The following is a 15,867-nucleotide window of genomic DNA, read 5'->3' as shown; positions in this document are numbered from 1 at the left end:
TCTCATAATTGTAACATGGAGTATCTGTGCTTATTTGTTCTCTTTCAAAATCTTGATTCAATTCCCATTTCAGTTATCTTGTCTTTCAGATTTTCTCGGCTGGCATTTTACACCAAGGACTTAAAGGGACTTTACGGAGTTTTGAATTTTTATGCTCGTGATTGCCTCCTCAGGCCAACAGCGTAATGGCAGCTTCAATAGTAGGCTCGTGCACAAGGTGCGCATGCTGTACATGCACACTCCTTAAAGAGCGGGTCAATTGAGCCTCGGAGTCCTTCTCCACCCACGTATCAATTTTAAAAAATGCAACATTAGTAGGCGTTGCCTGGAGGACCGAGAGGGCGGAGCCGCGGCAGTGACGAAGACGATGGCTAACTAGACGAAGCTAGCTCCCTTCACTCTGAGCAGTTGATAGAAGTGGAGGACGTTTCTCCCCCTCCTTACAGACACTCGAGAAGAAAGGGACCAAGTCTATTTGGAGGAGACAAGCGGACCTGAGTCTTATTGTTTTGAGCTTGTGAGTTGCCTGAAACTCCCAGAACCGACCCAACAGAATCACCTCTGAAAGGTAAGTAGCCGTTAGCCATAGCATTGGATTAGCTGCAGGGTTTGTCTCCACGGCCCCAAAAAGCTAGTATTCAGCATGTTTTAGAGGTTTATCTGCTTCAGCACACCTGGTTTTAATCAGCAACAAATAGCTGAGCTGCTTAACAGCTAATCTAACCTGTTAAAGCAGGAAAATCCACTGAAACATGCTGGATAGCTCTCCGGTAGCCCTGGGCTCAAGGTACAGTCTGCTGCATATAAAGTTATGAAAATACCCCATGAGAAAATTATTCTGTAATGTGTTCAGCCCACTAAAACTGCCCTGATTTCTTTATTTATTTACTAATAACAGCTGCTCTCTCGGTTCTAGGTCCTCTGGTGTCTGCAGCTGGTCTCTGGTGTCTGCAGCTGGTCTCCTCTGCTGGTGTCCTCAGGATCAGGAACTTCCAGAAGAATGTGCCTTTCAATGACTCTTTCCCCCTTATTTGTTATATTAATTAAATAAATCTCAATTTATATATTTCCTGTTTTTGTTCATGTCCATAAATACTTAAACATGCTTGAAATTAGAACGAGCTTTTAACAGTGAGGTGCTAGTTTAATTAATCACAATAGCTAGTTAAACATGCAACAAAAATGTGATATTCAATGTAATTTATAAATATCCATTAAAATATCAAAACTGGAATCTAAATGAGATATTTGGCAGCACAAAAAACTTGTCAAACACAATATTTATTATAATAATTGTAGGCAGACAGGAGACAGAGCTGATGGAGGTTCTCAGTCATCGAAGGAAGGCTGAAGGCTTTCCAGGAACAGGAGATGTGGTGTTGTCTCTTCTCTCTCTATTCTGCCAGATGAGCTGATAGGTTACAGGTGTGTGAGGACATCCTCATGCTGTCATAACCAGATGACAGGAGTTATCAGGTGATCAGCCAGGCTAATGAGATGCAGAAAGAAAACAAATTCAGGACAGTGTACAATATGTGGTGTTGCTCACCTTATGTGCTCTTATAGAATATTAATGTGTGCATGCCTCATGGTGTAGAGTCCATATTTTGCTGAATGTCCTGCAATAATGCAGGTTATTAGTTACTTTACTTTTGATAGCAAAAACAAAATATTTAATGTAAAAGTTATTTTCCAGGAGAATCAGCTTACACGTCACCACCAAGTGTCACGGGCAGAATCAGTAGCCTCCGTCATGATGTAATCACATACTTATTTAATTGTTAATATCTTAAAAATTCTGAAATGTTTTAATTTTTTTTTTACCTTGAACAGTTCACTGAGCTTGCACTGTCACTGAGGTGGAAGCTGGAATCAACAGCAGACACCTCACACCTTGGTCTTTTCAGGGGGTCTGGACGCTCTGGGACCTTCTGGAAGATGAATTTTCATCATGGTCCCCGTGGGTCACCAGACACACTGCAGCTGTGAACTCCATTCTGGCTGGCTATGTAAAAACAAAGAAGCAGCACATTTATAAATGTTTAAAAGAGCATAAAATCACGTGTAAAAATAATCTGTAAAACAAATTAAAACTAGAAGGTGATAATAAAATGTTTGCATAGAAGATTATTAAAAATAATTCACCTTTGCTACAGGGAAGGTTTCACATCAGCCTGGACAAGTACATTCATGCAGCTAAATCAGTCTGACAGCCAGTGTCTTGGGTAGATTTAGCCTGGAAAAAAAAAATAGAAGCACATTGTTGTTGGAGTTTATAGTCAGATAATATACAAAAGAATCTCCTATATAGGCGCTTTATAACATTCCTAGTGTGTGATCGTTGTTATAACGTAAAAGTCAGTCAGATATGATGTGGAGAGCCTGAAATGCGACCTCCTGAACAGAATTCCTCACAGAACCGGGTCACAAGCTGGATTTCACGCTGTAATGTTGTCAACAAGTGCTGCGTCAGTTAGAGTAACTGTTGCAGAATTGCCGACTGACTAGCTAAAGGAAGTGAACCACGTCTCTCAGACTTTGCATTTAGGTAGGGAATTGTCTTTAGAAGATGTTAAAACGTTTATTTAGCTGACTCACCTCAGACTGGAGCCCGCCGTGGTGGGGGAGCAGAGTCGGTGGGCTGCATCTAAATCGCGGAAGAGCCACGGTGGGCACAGCCTCCCTCTTCAAACGGAGACGTGCAGAATCGCGGGTAAAATGCCCACAGAGTCACCGCAACCATACTACACTACACCTACTCACCAATACTAAGACGATATGGAACACTAAACCCGAAATACTTTCCCAATTACACTAACAGCCAAACACTAACTAAACTATAATATACAACAGCCAAGCTAACACTAAATAAGTATTTATAACACTAAAAGATATGCTAAAGACTAGGATATGCTAATGCTATATGCTAATGCTGAACTACCGCTGACCTCCTACACTCGCTTGCAAATCCAACTCCCACTCGCCACAGGGCGTGGCCGAGACGCTCGTTGCTTTTATAACTTTGGCACGGAGCTGCTACGTAGTACTCTACTGGTTTACGTAGTACTTTACTCTTTAGCCATTGGCTAAAATTTATTCAAAATGACTCAAATTCTATGTTTTCAGCTGAAGGTGGCGCATTACTGTGGTTTTTAGACAGAATTTTTAATTTTTAAAGAAAATGCACCAAAATGCTAAAATAAAGAATGCACACATTTAAAACACTATTAGACACTCATTTATACAGTTCATCAGCAAAAAAAAGTTAATTTAGACGTTACTTGCTCTTTAACGAAAATAACAGCTGAGACAGTCCCTTGTGTGTGTGTGTGTGTGTGTGTGTGTGTGTGTGTGTGTGTGTGTGTGGCCCGGAGGACAGCGGACAGAGGACAGGAGAATGCTCATGCTCAGATCATTCCCTTCCCTTGCTTGAAAAAGTCTTCCAAAATGAAAGTTGAACCCACATCTTTTTTACCTGTGAATTCAATGCCGTTCGGCGTGTCTCAAATAAAAATTTGGGCATCTTACTGTAAAAAAATATATCATTAATGTAAAAAAGAAACTCTAAAACAACTATGTTTCCATCTAGTATCAAACCCGGGTTTTCTGCATGAAAGCCCAAAGTCTTATTAGGCGAGCTAAACCACCAGTGACATTGTTTGTATCTGTAACATTTATGTCCTTGATGACACCTGAAACAAAGTTCAAAGAGTGTGAACGCGCATGAAGCAGCCTGCTTGACCCGAGCAGCTCTCTTTTTCTGTGATTTTACAGAAAAACAGGCAATCACAGTAAAAATGCCAGGGCTCATTCTACAGAACCAGGACATTGCAGGAGAATGTATTAAGAAGAAATTTATTATTTCTATACATGTTAAGGCTGTCAAACTTCCATAAGGCCCCTTTAAAAACTAAGTTTTAATTGTCACACAGTTTTGCTGCCTGAAATGTTCCATTTCTGGTTGTTGTTGATTTGGCACCAACACTTTTCCTTTATTCCTCAGGCATCTTCTCATTCAAGACTTTTTTGTGAAACCTGCTCAGAAACTCTACTACTCTATGTTGTCTCTCATTAGAAATCCCTAATTGCCTTAGTTCTTGTGAGAGTTGATTGAAAGTGTTGGGAAACCTTTATTTTTTAAGTCCTATGATTTAGATTTTTCTTTTTGCCATGTGTTTCAAGGTTATGCATTCACGAGGAGGAAGTTCACAGTATTGTTCGTGAACTTACTGAACTCAGCAGGTTTAATGCTTGTGCTTTTTAAAGTAAATACTTCACGTGTGCCTGTTCACATGGGAAATGTTTCAGTGCGTTAGAAAATTAGTATGAGTGAGCTCCTGTCCTCACAATGTCCCAGCCCTTCACAGTTCACTGCCTCATTCCAGCTAATTTCCATCCTAAGGGTGCCAGAGCAGAGCCTTGATTATGCTCCATAACAAACTGAAAAGCAGCTCTAATTTACACTTCAGTCTCCCTGCAGAGAATCATCAACTCATTTGTACCGCTGCACCAAAGGTCACACTCATTTCTTCAGTCACACACAGATAGTGTACTCCAAAGTAGGTCACAAAAATCAGACTTTTTCATATGTCCGTAATAGAAACTTCCTGTTGAACTTCCATAGCTGCAGTCCTACGCTGGACTCTGTTTGTCTTGACAAAGTCTGAATCAAGGCTTTGATTTTCTTTTGTCAACATTGAGGTGACAAAGGTGAAAAAGTTAGAAAAAAAACTGTTTTCATTTGCTTCAAAACAGTGATGACAAACCATACCAGTTTATTCAGAAGTCACTTTCAACACAACATGAGCACTGACCAAAGTGCTGAACATTGGCGGCGACATAGATAAAATCAAGGAAAACGGACCACCAATGCGATAGGGCATTTAACAAGGACACAAATATGGGGCAAATGTTTAAATAGGCAGATGCTTCATAAAGATTCTCTGAATCTTTTTCCTTTATTTCTTTCTTCAATATATTTGTAGAGCATCAAGTTACTAGACACTGATTTATTTTATGACAAAGACTTCTTCCGACTCTTGGAGGGTGCAGATGCTTTTTTTCCTCCTCTCCTCCATATCTTATCCTCAAGGCCTTTGTCCGTCTGTGTGTGCCGGGTGCACGGCTGCTTCTGCATTTTTCTGGAAACTGGAAACTGAAATACATTTAAATGGATCTCGTCAGCTGGTCTCAATGCGATTGATACAATTTTTTCAATGATGAGAACAGGAGAAGGGGCTCCCGGATGTCCTGCCGGTACAGACCCAGTTGGACACATTATGGACTCCTGGAAACAGTGGAACTTGATCTGTTTATCTCAGCTGTCTGTGGAGGACTCTGAAGACGTGTGGATATTCGTGGTGTTGGTGTCGGGTTTCCTGCTCATTGGTATTGGAGGCAACCTGGATTACCGGAAAATTAACGAGCTGTCGAGGAATATTGGCCTGATCCTGGAGCTCAGAGATGGTTTGCACTGCGCTGTGAATTCACAGACTCAAATAATTGTCAAGATGAATTGTAAGCTTGGAACTTTGGCGGAGATTCATTCTTTGGCACAAAAGATGGATGCCATCAAGGAGAGAGTGGATGAATCAGCACGGATTGGGATAGTTTAATGTCCATTATTGGGATTTTGAGAGGTTGAGGACCAACAAACTGTAAGACAGAGAGGAAATTATCTCTGTCTGGCCCCAAAACAATTTCTAATTGTAATCTGGCATCCGTGTGTCACGGCGTGTGAGCGAGGTGAGGCGATGATCCACACGCGGGGAGGGGCTGCCTGGACAGGCTGGATCAGATGCGGTGCGACCTTCGGGACCCCCGCTGGAACTGGATGCGGGGCGTCCACCGGGGCCACCGCTGGAGCAGGCTGCGACAGAGCGGGTGGTTCTGGGAACTGTGAGAGGAGGGAGAACAGACCATGCAGCTGAAGCTCTTTGAGGCTGAGCGTCCGATGGAGCTGGGCCAGCTCAGCACGGAGACCGGCGAGCTCTGCTGGGTGAACACCGGGCTCGCTCCTCTGGGCCTTAGATGAGGAGGATAGAGCGTCCAGGTGGGATTCCTGGAAGCTGATGAGCTGGCGGAACCGGCCAAGCTCCGCCGGGAGACTGACGAGCTCGGTCAGCTGGGCTGCAGCCAACGCTCCTCCGCCTGTAGATGACGGAGGCGCCGATTGGGTCGGAGATGGAACTGCTGGTCTGACCGGGGGCGTGTCCAAGCTGCTGCGCCGAGCAGGGGCAGCGGCGAGCTCACAGCTCCGTCCCGGAACACAGGTCTGCGGTGGAGCCTGGCATCTCTCCCCACGCCATGGACCAACCCCGGGGGAGCACACAGCCAGACGGGTGCCCACGTAACTGGAGTGATCCGAGTGCGCCTCTTGATGCGATCCTCCATCAGGCACTGGAAGGGTGGAGAGGACGGCCGAGGGCGCAGGTAGGCGCCGCCGTCCGCGGCAAGGCGGAGCTGGAGAAGCCGGTTGGTGGCTTGGGGTTAGCCACCGGAGCAGGTACTCCCATGGGAGAATCTCCCCGCTGGATCCTTTAACGGGTCGGTCCATTCTGTCACGGCGTGTGGGCGAGGTGAGCGGAGGTGAGGCGAGGATCCACATGCGGGGAGGAAGACAGGCAGACAGGTACGAACTCTTAACATTGTTTCATTGTCCAGCGTGTGTCTAATAAACCAATGTTAAGAGTTCGTACCTGTCTGTCTGTCTTCCTCGCCGCGTGTGGATCCTTGCCTCACCTCCGCTCACCTCGCCCACACGCCATGACACCTTGAGCCTGCAAGGCTCCAACAAAAACTCTCCCCTCAGAAGATATGTGGAATGTGCCTTTGCTATGGCAACTCAACTCGGTCTCCTTTCCCAGCCTGGGCAGGACTGCGGGAAGGCCGCTGAAACGTTCCAGGGTCACTGCAACCCTCCAACCCTCAATGCTCCCCCCCCTATCCACACTGAGGTGACATGCACTGCTTCTATTGTGGCTGCAGGAATTGAAGTAGGGATAGTCCCAACCCACCACCCCACCTAGTGGACACTTATGTTGTGTTGTCTGACGTCTGTTGCATATCTCTGTCTGAGGTGTTTTTTGCAGAGCAAAGCTGCCCTCCTGGAGGGAGGGTAACTTTGAAGTGCCTTTTTTTCCCCTCCACCTGAACCAATCCTCATGTAAACCCCTCTTATCTCTGTTAAGGTAGCGTGACTCAGGGAGCAAAAGACCACAGTCACCAACTCTTGTCATGTGTCTTGCCCATGTATGTTTGATCTCTGAATTGTGTGTACTGAAACTCTAATTTCCCTCTGGGATTAATAAAGTATCTTTGATTTGATTGATATGGTGAACATTTAATTCTCCTCCCCAGTCCAGAAATGTTATGTTTTCCAAGTCCCAGTCCAATCTCAGGACTTTAATTGTCACATTTCCAACCTTCCAGTCATCCACTTCACTTCACACCAGACCATACCTAAGACTCAACTTCCCAGAATTCCTGACACCGGAATTCATCTTGTCACTACATAACACACACACGTCATCACACACACCCTATATCAATCATTGCTCTCTGTCCATGGCATTAGTGTTCCCGTTTCATGTCGGTTTACAGTACCTAACATGGTAGCGTGAGTTAATTTAGTTCAGCCTTTGCTTTTCCAGAGCGTCCGCTCACTTGGTCATGCTGGTGGCCTAGAGCTCCCTCGCTCACCTGGCTCAGTGGCTTCCTGACTGCTGCGGTTCATGATCCATGCAGGGGGAGGTCACAGCTCCCTCCACTCCTGTTTGGTTCTCAGTTCCACGCCGTACGACTCAGGGCTCCCACGCCCACCTCATCCAGCTGCAACTTAAACAAGCACCTAGGCTCAATAGTTCACGCTGGGCTGCCTGGAGCTTCCTTGCTCACCTCGCTCCGTGGTTCGGTCCGGTTCCATCCATCCCAATCCTGTTCAGTCTGGTTGGGCTTGGCCCAAACCTGTCCAGTCCAGTTAGTCACCTTTTATGTCTTCCAGTCCAACCAATTCAGAGATGAGTGGACTTCCTGGTTCAACCTGCAAAAGAGTTGGGTGACTGTCATGTGAGTGAGAGGAAGGCACGCAAAGAAAAACTTCTTCAGCATCAACCTTCCACACCCAGCCGTGGCAAAAGGGCAAAGTGTCAGGTCAACCACCAATGCACAAACAATTGTGCAACTGTGAGATGTGTCGACTGCCACAAATGCACATGTGGCACAAATGTACCAGGGTCATACCCCGGCAGTGCCAGGTATGTTCAAACAGTGCAGATGGACTGCTGAGTGAGTGCTAAAATGCTATACACACACACACACTGTAAGTGTAAATGTGTGAAATTGTTTCATTCCTTGTATTTTTTTGTATCATTTTTATGACTAAGATAAAAAGCATGGAAACAAATAACAGTTGTTCTTTTGTATGTTCCTCATACTGAAATTTAAGTCCTCTTGATTATTATTATTAATCATTATTATGATTCCAGTGTTAAAGGAACACTAAAGACTCTGTTGCTTTATTACTGGTTTCAGTGGTTCTTGAACCAGAAACTTAAAGAGCAAGTCACCCCCTACTAGAGTCTTACTCCATTCCCACTTCCTGTTTGAAAAATGCAACAAATGCTGTTGCCTAGAAGACCGAGAGGGTGGAGCCGCTAACAAATATATACACACACAGGCTCACAATGACATTGTGACATCATATGGTACCAGCTAACATCCTAGGGTACCTCTTAGCCAATAGCAATGGCAGATTTAAATTCAAATGCAGTGCAGAGTTTTTACCTGACAACAGCACAACACTGACAGTTTTAGGCAGAAAATTTAAAGTTTAACTAAAATGCACTAAAGTGCAAAAGTATTGACTACACGTGTCTGCAGCACGATCAGACACACATTTATTTATATATATTTAGCAGGGGAAAAAAGTTGATTTGGGGGTGACTTGCAGCTTCACATTAGACATCATTCTGCAGCCCTCTGCAGGCCAGAAACTACATTTAACAGTTTAGTGGTTCAGCAAAGAACACTACGGGGAGGTCTCTACCCGCTTTATGATAATAGTTGTGTGCAGGTCGCTAATATATATGCTAGCAGTTAGATTTTCAGTTTCAGTCTATTGTTGGCATCGTGGAGGAGCCTAAAAGTAAAAGTAAGAGAGTAATATATTTGGAGGCCTTTGGAGGTTCAGAGTAAACATTGGTGTGGTCTACACTTGTTTGAAAGAGCTAAAGTTCTCTACAAAACCACATACTGATGGTGACCTGGCTTTGTAGCTACTGGTCTGCTCTGACTCTGCGGCTGCATTGGAGGCTCTGTCAGGGGTGGGATCCGGCTCTAGACCGGATCTGGTGTCTTAAGCCAGGGTGTTACTTCATGAGCTGCGGGCTCATGATTGTGAGGTTTGTTTCGTTTGGGTCCCCGCACATGTGGGGGTGGTGGGCAATGAGTAGGTGGACGCAGTGGCCAAGGCGACTCTTAAGTGTGGTACAGTGGGGTTGGAGGTTGACATGGGATCTCCTGAGTATTGTTCTGCAATAGGCAGCGAGGTCTTGAAGCCTTGGCAGGCCTCTTGGGATGGTGGGCAGGGGGTTTTATGAGTTGCAACGGATGGTGGATGGACATGGGTTGGCCCTTGATTTTGGGAGGAGGGGCTCAGAGGTCCTGACTCGGCTGAGGTTGGGCCATTGCGGTCTTTGTGGTGGGCTGTTTTTAGTGGGGAAACACCGAGATGGGAAGTGTGATTGTGGGGAGCTTGAGACTGTGGCTAATGTTCTACTGTGCTGTGGGCAGTACAACCGTGAGCAGGGGACCTATTTTAGGATTTTGGGAGCTACAGGTCTTTGTTATTTTTTCCCTGCGGACCTTGTTGGAAGTGGAGGATCGGTGTGGGGTGTGGGCTCTGCTGCACTTTCTGTGTGAGACTGTGGTTTATGAGAGGCTGTGACGTCCATTGGCTGTAAGTTGTGCGGTTGCAGCAGCAATACGCCTCGTGGGCATCTAGCCTGCCTTTCTCAATGAAGAAGAAGAAGAAGCAGCTCCCTGCCAGATTTTTGACTGCATCTTGCCAGTAAATTCCCCAGCACGCCTGATCTCTGCCTGAACCATAGATCCTGTCCTCGTTCCTGAACCTCGACCTGCCCACTCCGCTTCTGACTACCTGGACTGTCAACCTCGGATCTGCCTCATAGACTCTGCCTCCGATTTGCCCCTCCTAACTTCGATACAGATCTCCCCGGCTTTGACCCTCGCCTCGTCTCTACCACGCCTCTGCCTGCTTCCCACTATCTGGGTAATACAACCAAGTTCCGACTCACATAAATAAATCTGTTAAATCGTCTTACTGTGTCTGGTGTCTTCACGGGTCTGTTCTGCCCATAACAGTGTTCAAGATATTTAAAGAGACAAAGGTGACCTTTGACTTTTTCAATCAGTAACACTTTCCCACATTCATCTTTCTTTCTATCAAAATAGACAAACAAGTAGCAGTCTCATCAATTTTCAGTTCTTTGCTTTATTACAAATCTTAAAATTTAAAGTTCATGTAGCGTGAATTGCTGGGTGTAGATAAAAATACATTTGAGTGAAAAACGTTTGGAGAGATCAAAAACTGGTCCTGAGGCATATAAAACTAATTAGCGTTGTATATTTTCTCCATCTTCTAGATAGAAGATTGTGGAAGGCAGGTACAGATTCCTGCTTCTCACATGCTTCCAGGGTGTTTTTTGTTTGCTTGAATAAATCAGCTAAATTTCCTCCTCATCTCATTTTTTTATATGTAATCAAGACAGGTTTAAATTATATCCTTTTGAAGACCTTTCAACATACCTTCCAGACACTTATTGAGAATTTGCATTTGTAATTGCTCTCTCTTCTCGATGTGCTCCACTGATTTGCAGAGTAGCAATATAAAAACATGTCTCACAATGCCTCCAACCAAAAAGTCTTTAGGGGATTGCTCCCTTGAATCATCGGATGCTTTGACTGGAAATTATTACCTGTGTATTAATCAGGTTCAGAACCTCAGTCAGACAAAACCTTAGTAACTAAAAGGTTTTCCTCACAGGAACAATGAAATGAATGCATCTGACATCAGTCATGTTGAGTTATCCTTGGGCAAAATCAACAAACTCCAGCTTAAATACTTGTGAGTTTCTTCTTGATCATCAGCTTTTTAGGATGATGACATCATTTAAATCTAAGTCAGTCAGGAGTACAGAATATAGACTTTACTGTCATGAGAACTGGCTGGTTGGAATTTCTCTTCTTTTAAACATGTTTTTTATTTATTTTATTTTTTTATGGTTGTACAGGTTAACAGACAATGAATCAAATGATGGAATGTAAGTTACATGTTTGTATCAGAACCTGGTTAAGTATCAGAGATCTTGTGATGTATGGGTTGTAAAATCAGTTTGGTTGTATGGTTTGATAAGCTAGAGATTATTCATAAAACCATTAGACACCATTGTGCAGATTCTACCTTATCCCTTGTGTGACGGTAACTCTTGAGCGGTCCAGAGGAACAGGTACAGGTGAGATTACTAGACGTCATGACTACAGGAATCGCAAAGAGTCGTAGCTCCCTTTGAATTCAGATCATCAGCCAGAAGATACTACCAGGGTCTGCTAGTTAGACTTTCCACATATGAGGAGCTGTAGTGTCTAATATCACTCGTAAGTGTTGCATAGAGGCGTTGAACTTGGGGTCATAAGAAAGGATGGGTTCCAAATGCTTGCTCACCCGGCTTCTCGTCTTTAAATATCAGCTGAAAGCACACAATTTCACCTTTGCCTTCGACTTTTAAAGCATTACTCCTTTCAATTTGATTCTTTGATTTTAAATCTGTGGTCTGGTTACTTTTAAATCCATGGTCTTTTTTATGGTTACAGCTTGTTTGGTTGTTAGATTATTTGTTGTACAATTTTTAGATTGTTTTTATGATGTGACTTATGCTTTGTGGTATTTTTTTATTATGCACAGCACTTTGGTTGGCTGTAAAGCCATTTTAAAAGCACTTCATAAATAAAAGTGGTATGGCATGATATGAACACGGGAACCTTCTGTGCCATGCAGGATTTTAAACCATGACAACATAGCTTAATGATAACCTTTGAACCTGTGGTCCCAGCTCTTTTTATGGCACTGACCAGCTCCTCCCATGTACTTCTGGGCTGAGTTCTGACCGTTCTTATCATCATCAATGCCCAAACAGGTGAGGTCTTGCATGGAGGCCTTGTCTGATGGAGACTGACAGTTGTCTTTAGCCTCTTCCATGTCCTAACAATTGTTCCACCAGTTGATCAATGTTCACCAAACTGCTTGGCGATTGCCCCGTAAAGCTTTCCAGCCTTGTGGATGTCCACAATTTAGTCTGGTGTCCTTTGACAGCTCTTTGGCTTTGACCATGGTAGTAGTTGGAGTTTGGCTGACTGTGGGGTGGACAGGTGTCTCAGACAGGTGCTACTAATTTAGATGAATAAGTAGAGTAGAGGTGGTCTTTTAAAAGGCCAAAGTAACAGGTCATTGAGAGCCATTCATGCTGATTGTTAATATAAAATGTAATTGTGTGCAGCTGTGAAATACAAATAAATTATTTAGAAATCAGAAAATGTGATTTCCTATTTTTTATGCTGTCTCTCAGTGGGAATGCACCTACAATGTGAATTTCATACCCCTCCATGATTTTTAAGTGGGAGAACTTGCAAAATCGCAGGTTGTTCAAATGTGAATGTTCCTCAGTGTATTTAGTAGTGTTCAAGCTCAAACAAAGGTTAGAACGATCATTGTCAGTGATATTTATTCTATTTTTAACAACATACTTTTTAAATTACGTTTTGTTTATTCAAGTTAACTTCATGATCATTTTCTCTTCCTCATTATAAAATAAATAAAGCTCCTTTTGTGTCCACAGCAGGTTGTTGGATGGGACGGCTTGCTGCTGGGTGATATGTGCGTTATGGATGACTTCTTCCAGTCCTCTCAGGGAATCTGGATCTAAGCATAGCTCCTTAAAGGCTGCATTAGCTCCAGCAAACCCCTAATCAGTTTGAAAAGGAATAGAAAATTATTCAAGGATCACTCGTCTAAACAACTTTAACTGCTGCATATTTTCGTACAGTAAGCCATTTTCCTGCTTGATCAGCCATCTGAAAAAAGAACAAGAGTTATGCTGCTCTGTGTGTGAATCCCCTTTCCTAACTGTGGATAATTTATCATATAAAGTTACATTGCTATGTCAGGTCACTGATCACAACCTGCGGCAATTACACCCATGCACAGAAATGTGTGAATGTCTTCTGTGACCTGTATAAATCATATCCTGTGGCATATTTAAGGTATTATGGTGCCATAATGAAATATTCAAATGCAGCCTTACAGCATGATGGAGCAGGTAAGTCTGCAATGATGACTTAACAGCCTGGGAGGAATAAATGGAATTCATGGGAAATTAATCAGAGTCTCTAAGATTCTCAGCATGACGGATGAGCCCAGAAAGTGGGTCAGAACCACAGGTTGGTTGGCTGCACAACTGGGCCGAAACACAATGCCCAGGGCAGTGAAAGAGCTTCTGTGCTATAGCATAAATGCCTCTCTCCATGGTTTGGCAGCACTCATGTTCTACCTCTAAAGAGCCTATACCAGGGAAAAAGTAAAAGTATGAACAAACTGATCTGGGAACTGTTTTATAAGCATGGATGTGAGCCTGAAAAATAATATTTCTGAACTTGATTGCTTGTCATCTCACTTCCTGCAGGATGACATGCATAGAACCGCTTAAAGAATTAAGTGGTTTGACCAAGTTAGATCACTAAGTGGATCATGAATTTACAATGCTCAGTTTGGGTGTGCGCGCCTTGAGTTTAGACTTTAAAAGGAACTCATTCATATTTTAATCACTCTAGAGCTTCACACAACCTCTGCATGTGCCAAAGGTGAACTGATGAATATTCAGTGGACATCCATAATTATCAAGGCACAAAAGTGGACTCAAATGCAGAGCTCACACTGTTTAATAAACTGAAAAGGATTCCTGGCCTGTACAGCACAACTGAACAGGTCCAAAACTAACTAAATACACTCTCACAAAGTGTTACAGAGAGCAGGTTCACTTTACTCAACAGATGAAGGCCCTGTCCACACGTAGCCGGGGATCTGCCAAAACGTAGATATTTTTCTACGTTTTGGCCTGTCATCCACACGAAAACGGAGTTTTTTCACACGAAAACGGATCTTTTTAAAAAACTCCGGCCAAAGTGAAGATCTGCGTTTTCTCCGTTTTGGGTGTCTGCGTGTGGACGGACAAAACCGGAGTTTTAAGGTCCGCAACGTCACTTTCCGTGACAAAAAAATGCTGACATCACGTGTGCGACCTGTGTTTACACTAGCCGGCATCATGGAAGCCCTCAGAGCTGCGCTCTGTCACTACCCGATCCATCAATTGTCCAAGCGCTTTCTGCTTGTTTGTTTTTGCAAGCGGAATTACTGCTCCTTGCGGAAGACCACAGACGAAGGACGAGGTTAAGAACGGGGGAAGTACTGCTGCCTACAGGTCTGGCATGTCTATAACAACATATTTATCCGGGGACGTGTGGACAGAGTTTGTTTTTAAAACGCGGTGGTGTGGATGCAAGTTTTTGGAGGGGCGGATATTCGTTTAAAAAACCCCGGCTACGTGTGAACTAGGCCAAAGACAAACTGGCAAAGGAATCTGTTTGCAAAGAAGCGTAAATGGGGAAGGCAGGACACAGGTGCAAGACAGAAGGCTGATTAGTGAGGAGCCTCAGGTCATGAAGCTGCTTGTAATGAGACAGGGAATGAATTCACAAAACAAAACAGGAAGTACCAGACATACAATAAAACCAGAAACATGACTGCAAAGCACTCAACCTACAGAACCACCCATGACCCATAATGACCTCTAACCCTTGCTGCTTCCTTTGTTCTGATAACATCTCTGCATGCTGGCCCTAAATCCCTGGTTACAAACTCTAAGGAAATGCAATTTGCATTTCTAAAACAAATATAACAAAAAATGCAATATCTCAATAGAGAAAGAGATATCTCAGAGAGTCTTTACATTGACAAATACAGACTGAGCACCAGAAGGTTCAGTATTATTACGTCACCTTGTATAGTTTGATAGGGATCCCATTTAGGGTTCTCAATGAGCCCAAAAGTTCTACCTGAAATAAAATTTACCACAACATTCGCTCTGGGTCTGACAGAACCAGATGTTTTTTAGCGCTTCTTTACAACACACCATGGGGCGATAATATGTGTCCACAGTGTCTGGTTTGAGGCTCTTCCTCCTCTCCTCTGTTGTGTGGTGAGACATAATAATGGTCCCTCTCTCTCTCTCTGCTGTCCAATCCTGACTAAACCCACTTAAATAATTAGTTGGCCCAAACCAACCAGTCAGGCTTAGCCAACTTGGTCTTGGGATAAAATTGAGAACTCTAGTGTCATAGCTGGTTAGCATGAGCCTGGGTGTTGCATTGGCTTCTTTGGCTTTTTGGGTCTAAAGAAATGACATATCTAATGTTGGAAGCAGCAGGTACTGAGGGTATGACATGCATTTCCTGGTACACAAAACTGACCATACAACAGGACAACTATTCATCTATGTAGCATTAAGAAAGGTATTTGATGCAAAAGGTCATCTGCCGTTAGACTGTCCAGCCATCTTAATTAGATCGAGAAACAGTGTGCTCTCCAAACCAAAACAAATGCTCTGTTCATAACCATCTCTCAGATTAAACACAATCATAGAACAATGATATTTTTTTTTATCTAAGGTGAATTTAATAAGACTTGATTGCTTGAAAGTAATATTTGAATCAAAATAACTGTTTATTGTTTAAATG

The 15,867-nt window shown here is 43.5% G+C and overlaps 2 long non-coding RNA genes across 2 annotated transcripts; one reads left to right on the top strand and one right to left on the bottom strand.

Moving 5' to 3' along the window:
* Positions 1-248: 248 nt before the first annotated feature.
* Positions 249-1,066, top strand: LOC129157073 (uncharacterized). The gene is made up of 2 exons (XR_008560451.2): positions 249-568; positions 917-1,066. It is a non-coding gene; the product is annotated as an uncharacterized lncRNA (long non-coding RNA).
* Positions 1,067-1,265: 199 nt separating this feature from the next.
* On the bottom strand, positions 1,266-3,285 carry LOC129157074 (uncharacterized). Its single transcript, XR_008560452.2, has 4 exons — positions 2,599-3,285; positions 2,146-2,236; positions 1,825-2,005; positions 1,266-1,489 (listed from the first exon to the last, which is right to left on the bottom strand). It is a non-coding gene; the product is annotated as an uncharacterized lncRNA (long non-coding RNA).
* Between the last annotated feature and the right edge of the window lie 12,582 nt (positions 3,286-15,867).

This window comes from Nothobranchius furzeri, chromosome 4 (assembly GCF_043380555.1).
Source record: "Nothobranchius furzeri strain GRZ-AD chromosome 4, NfurGRZ-RIMD1, whole genome shotgun sequence".
Taxonomy (NCBI): domain Eukaryota; kingdom Metazoa; phylum Chordata; class Actinopteri; order Cyprinodontiformes; family Nothobranchiidae; genus Nothobranchius; species Nothobranchius furzeri.
The sequence above is the reverse complement of the archived record's forward strand: the minus strand, read 5'-3'. Positions and strand labels throughout refer to the sequence as shown.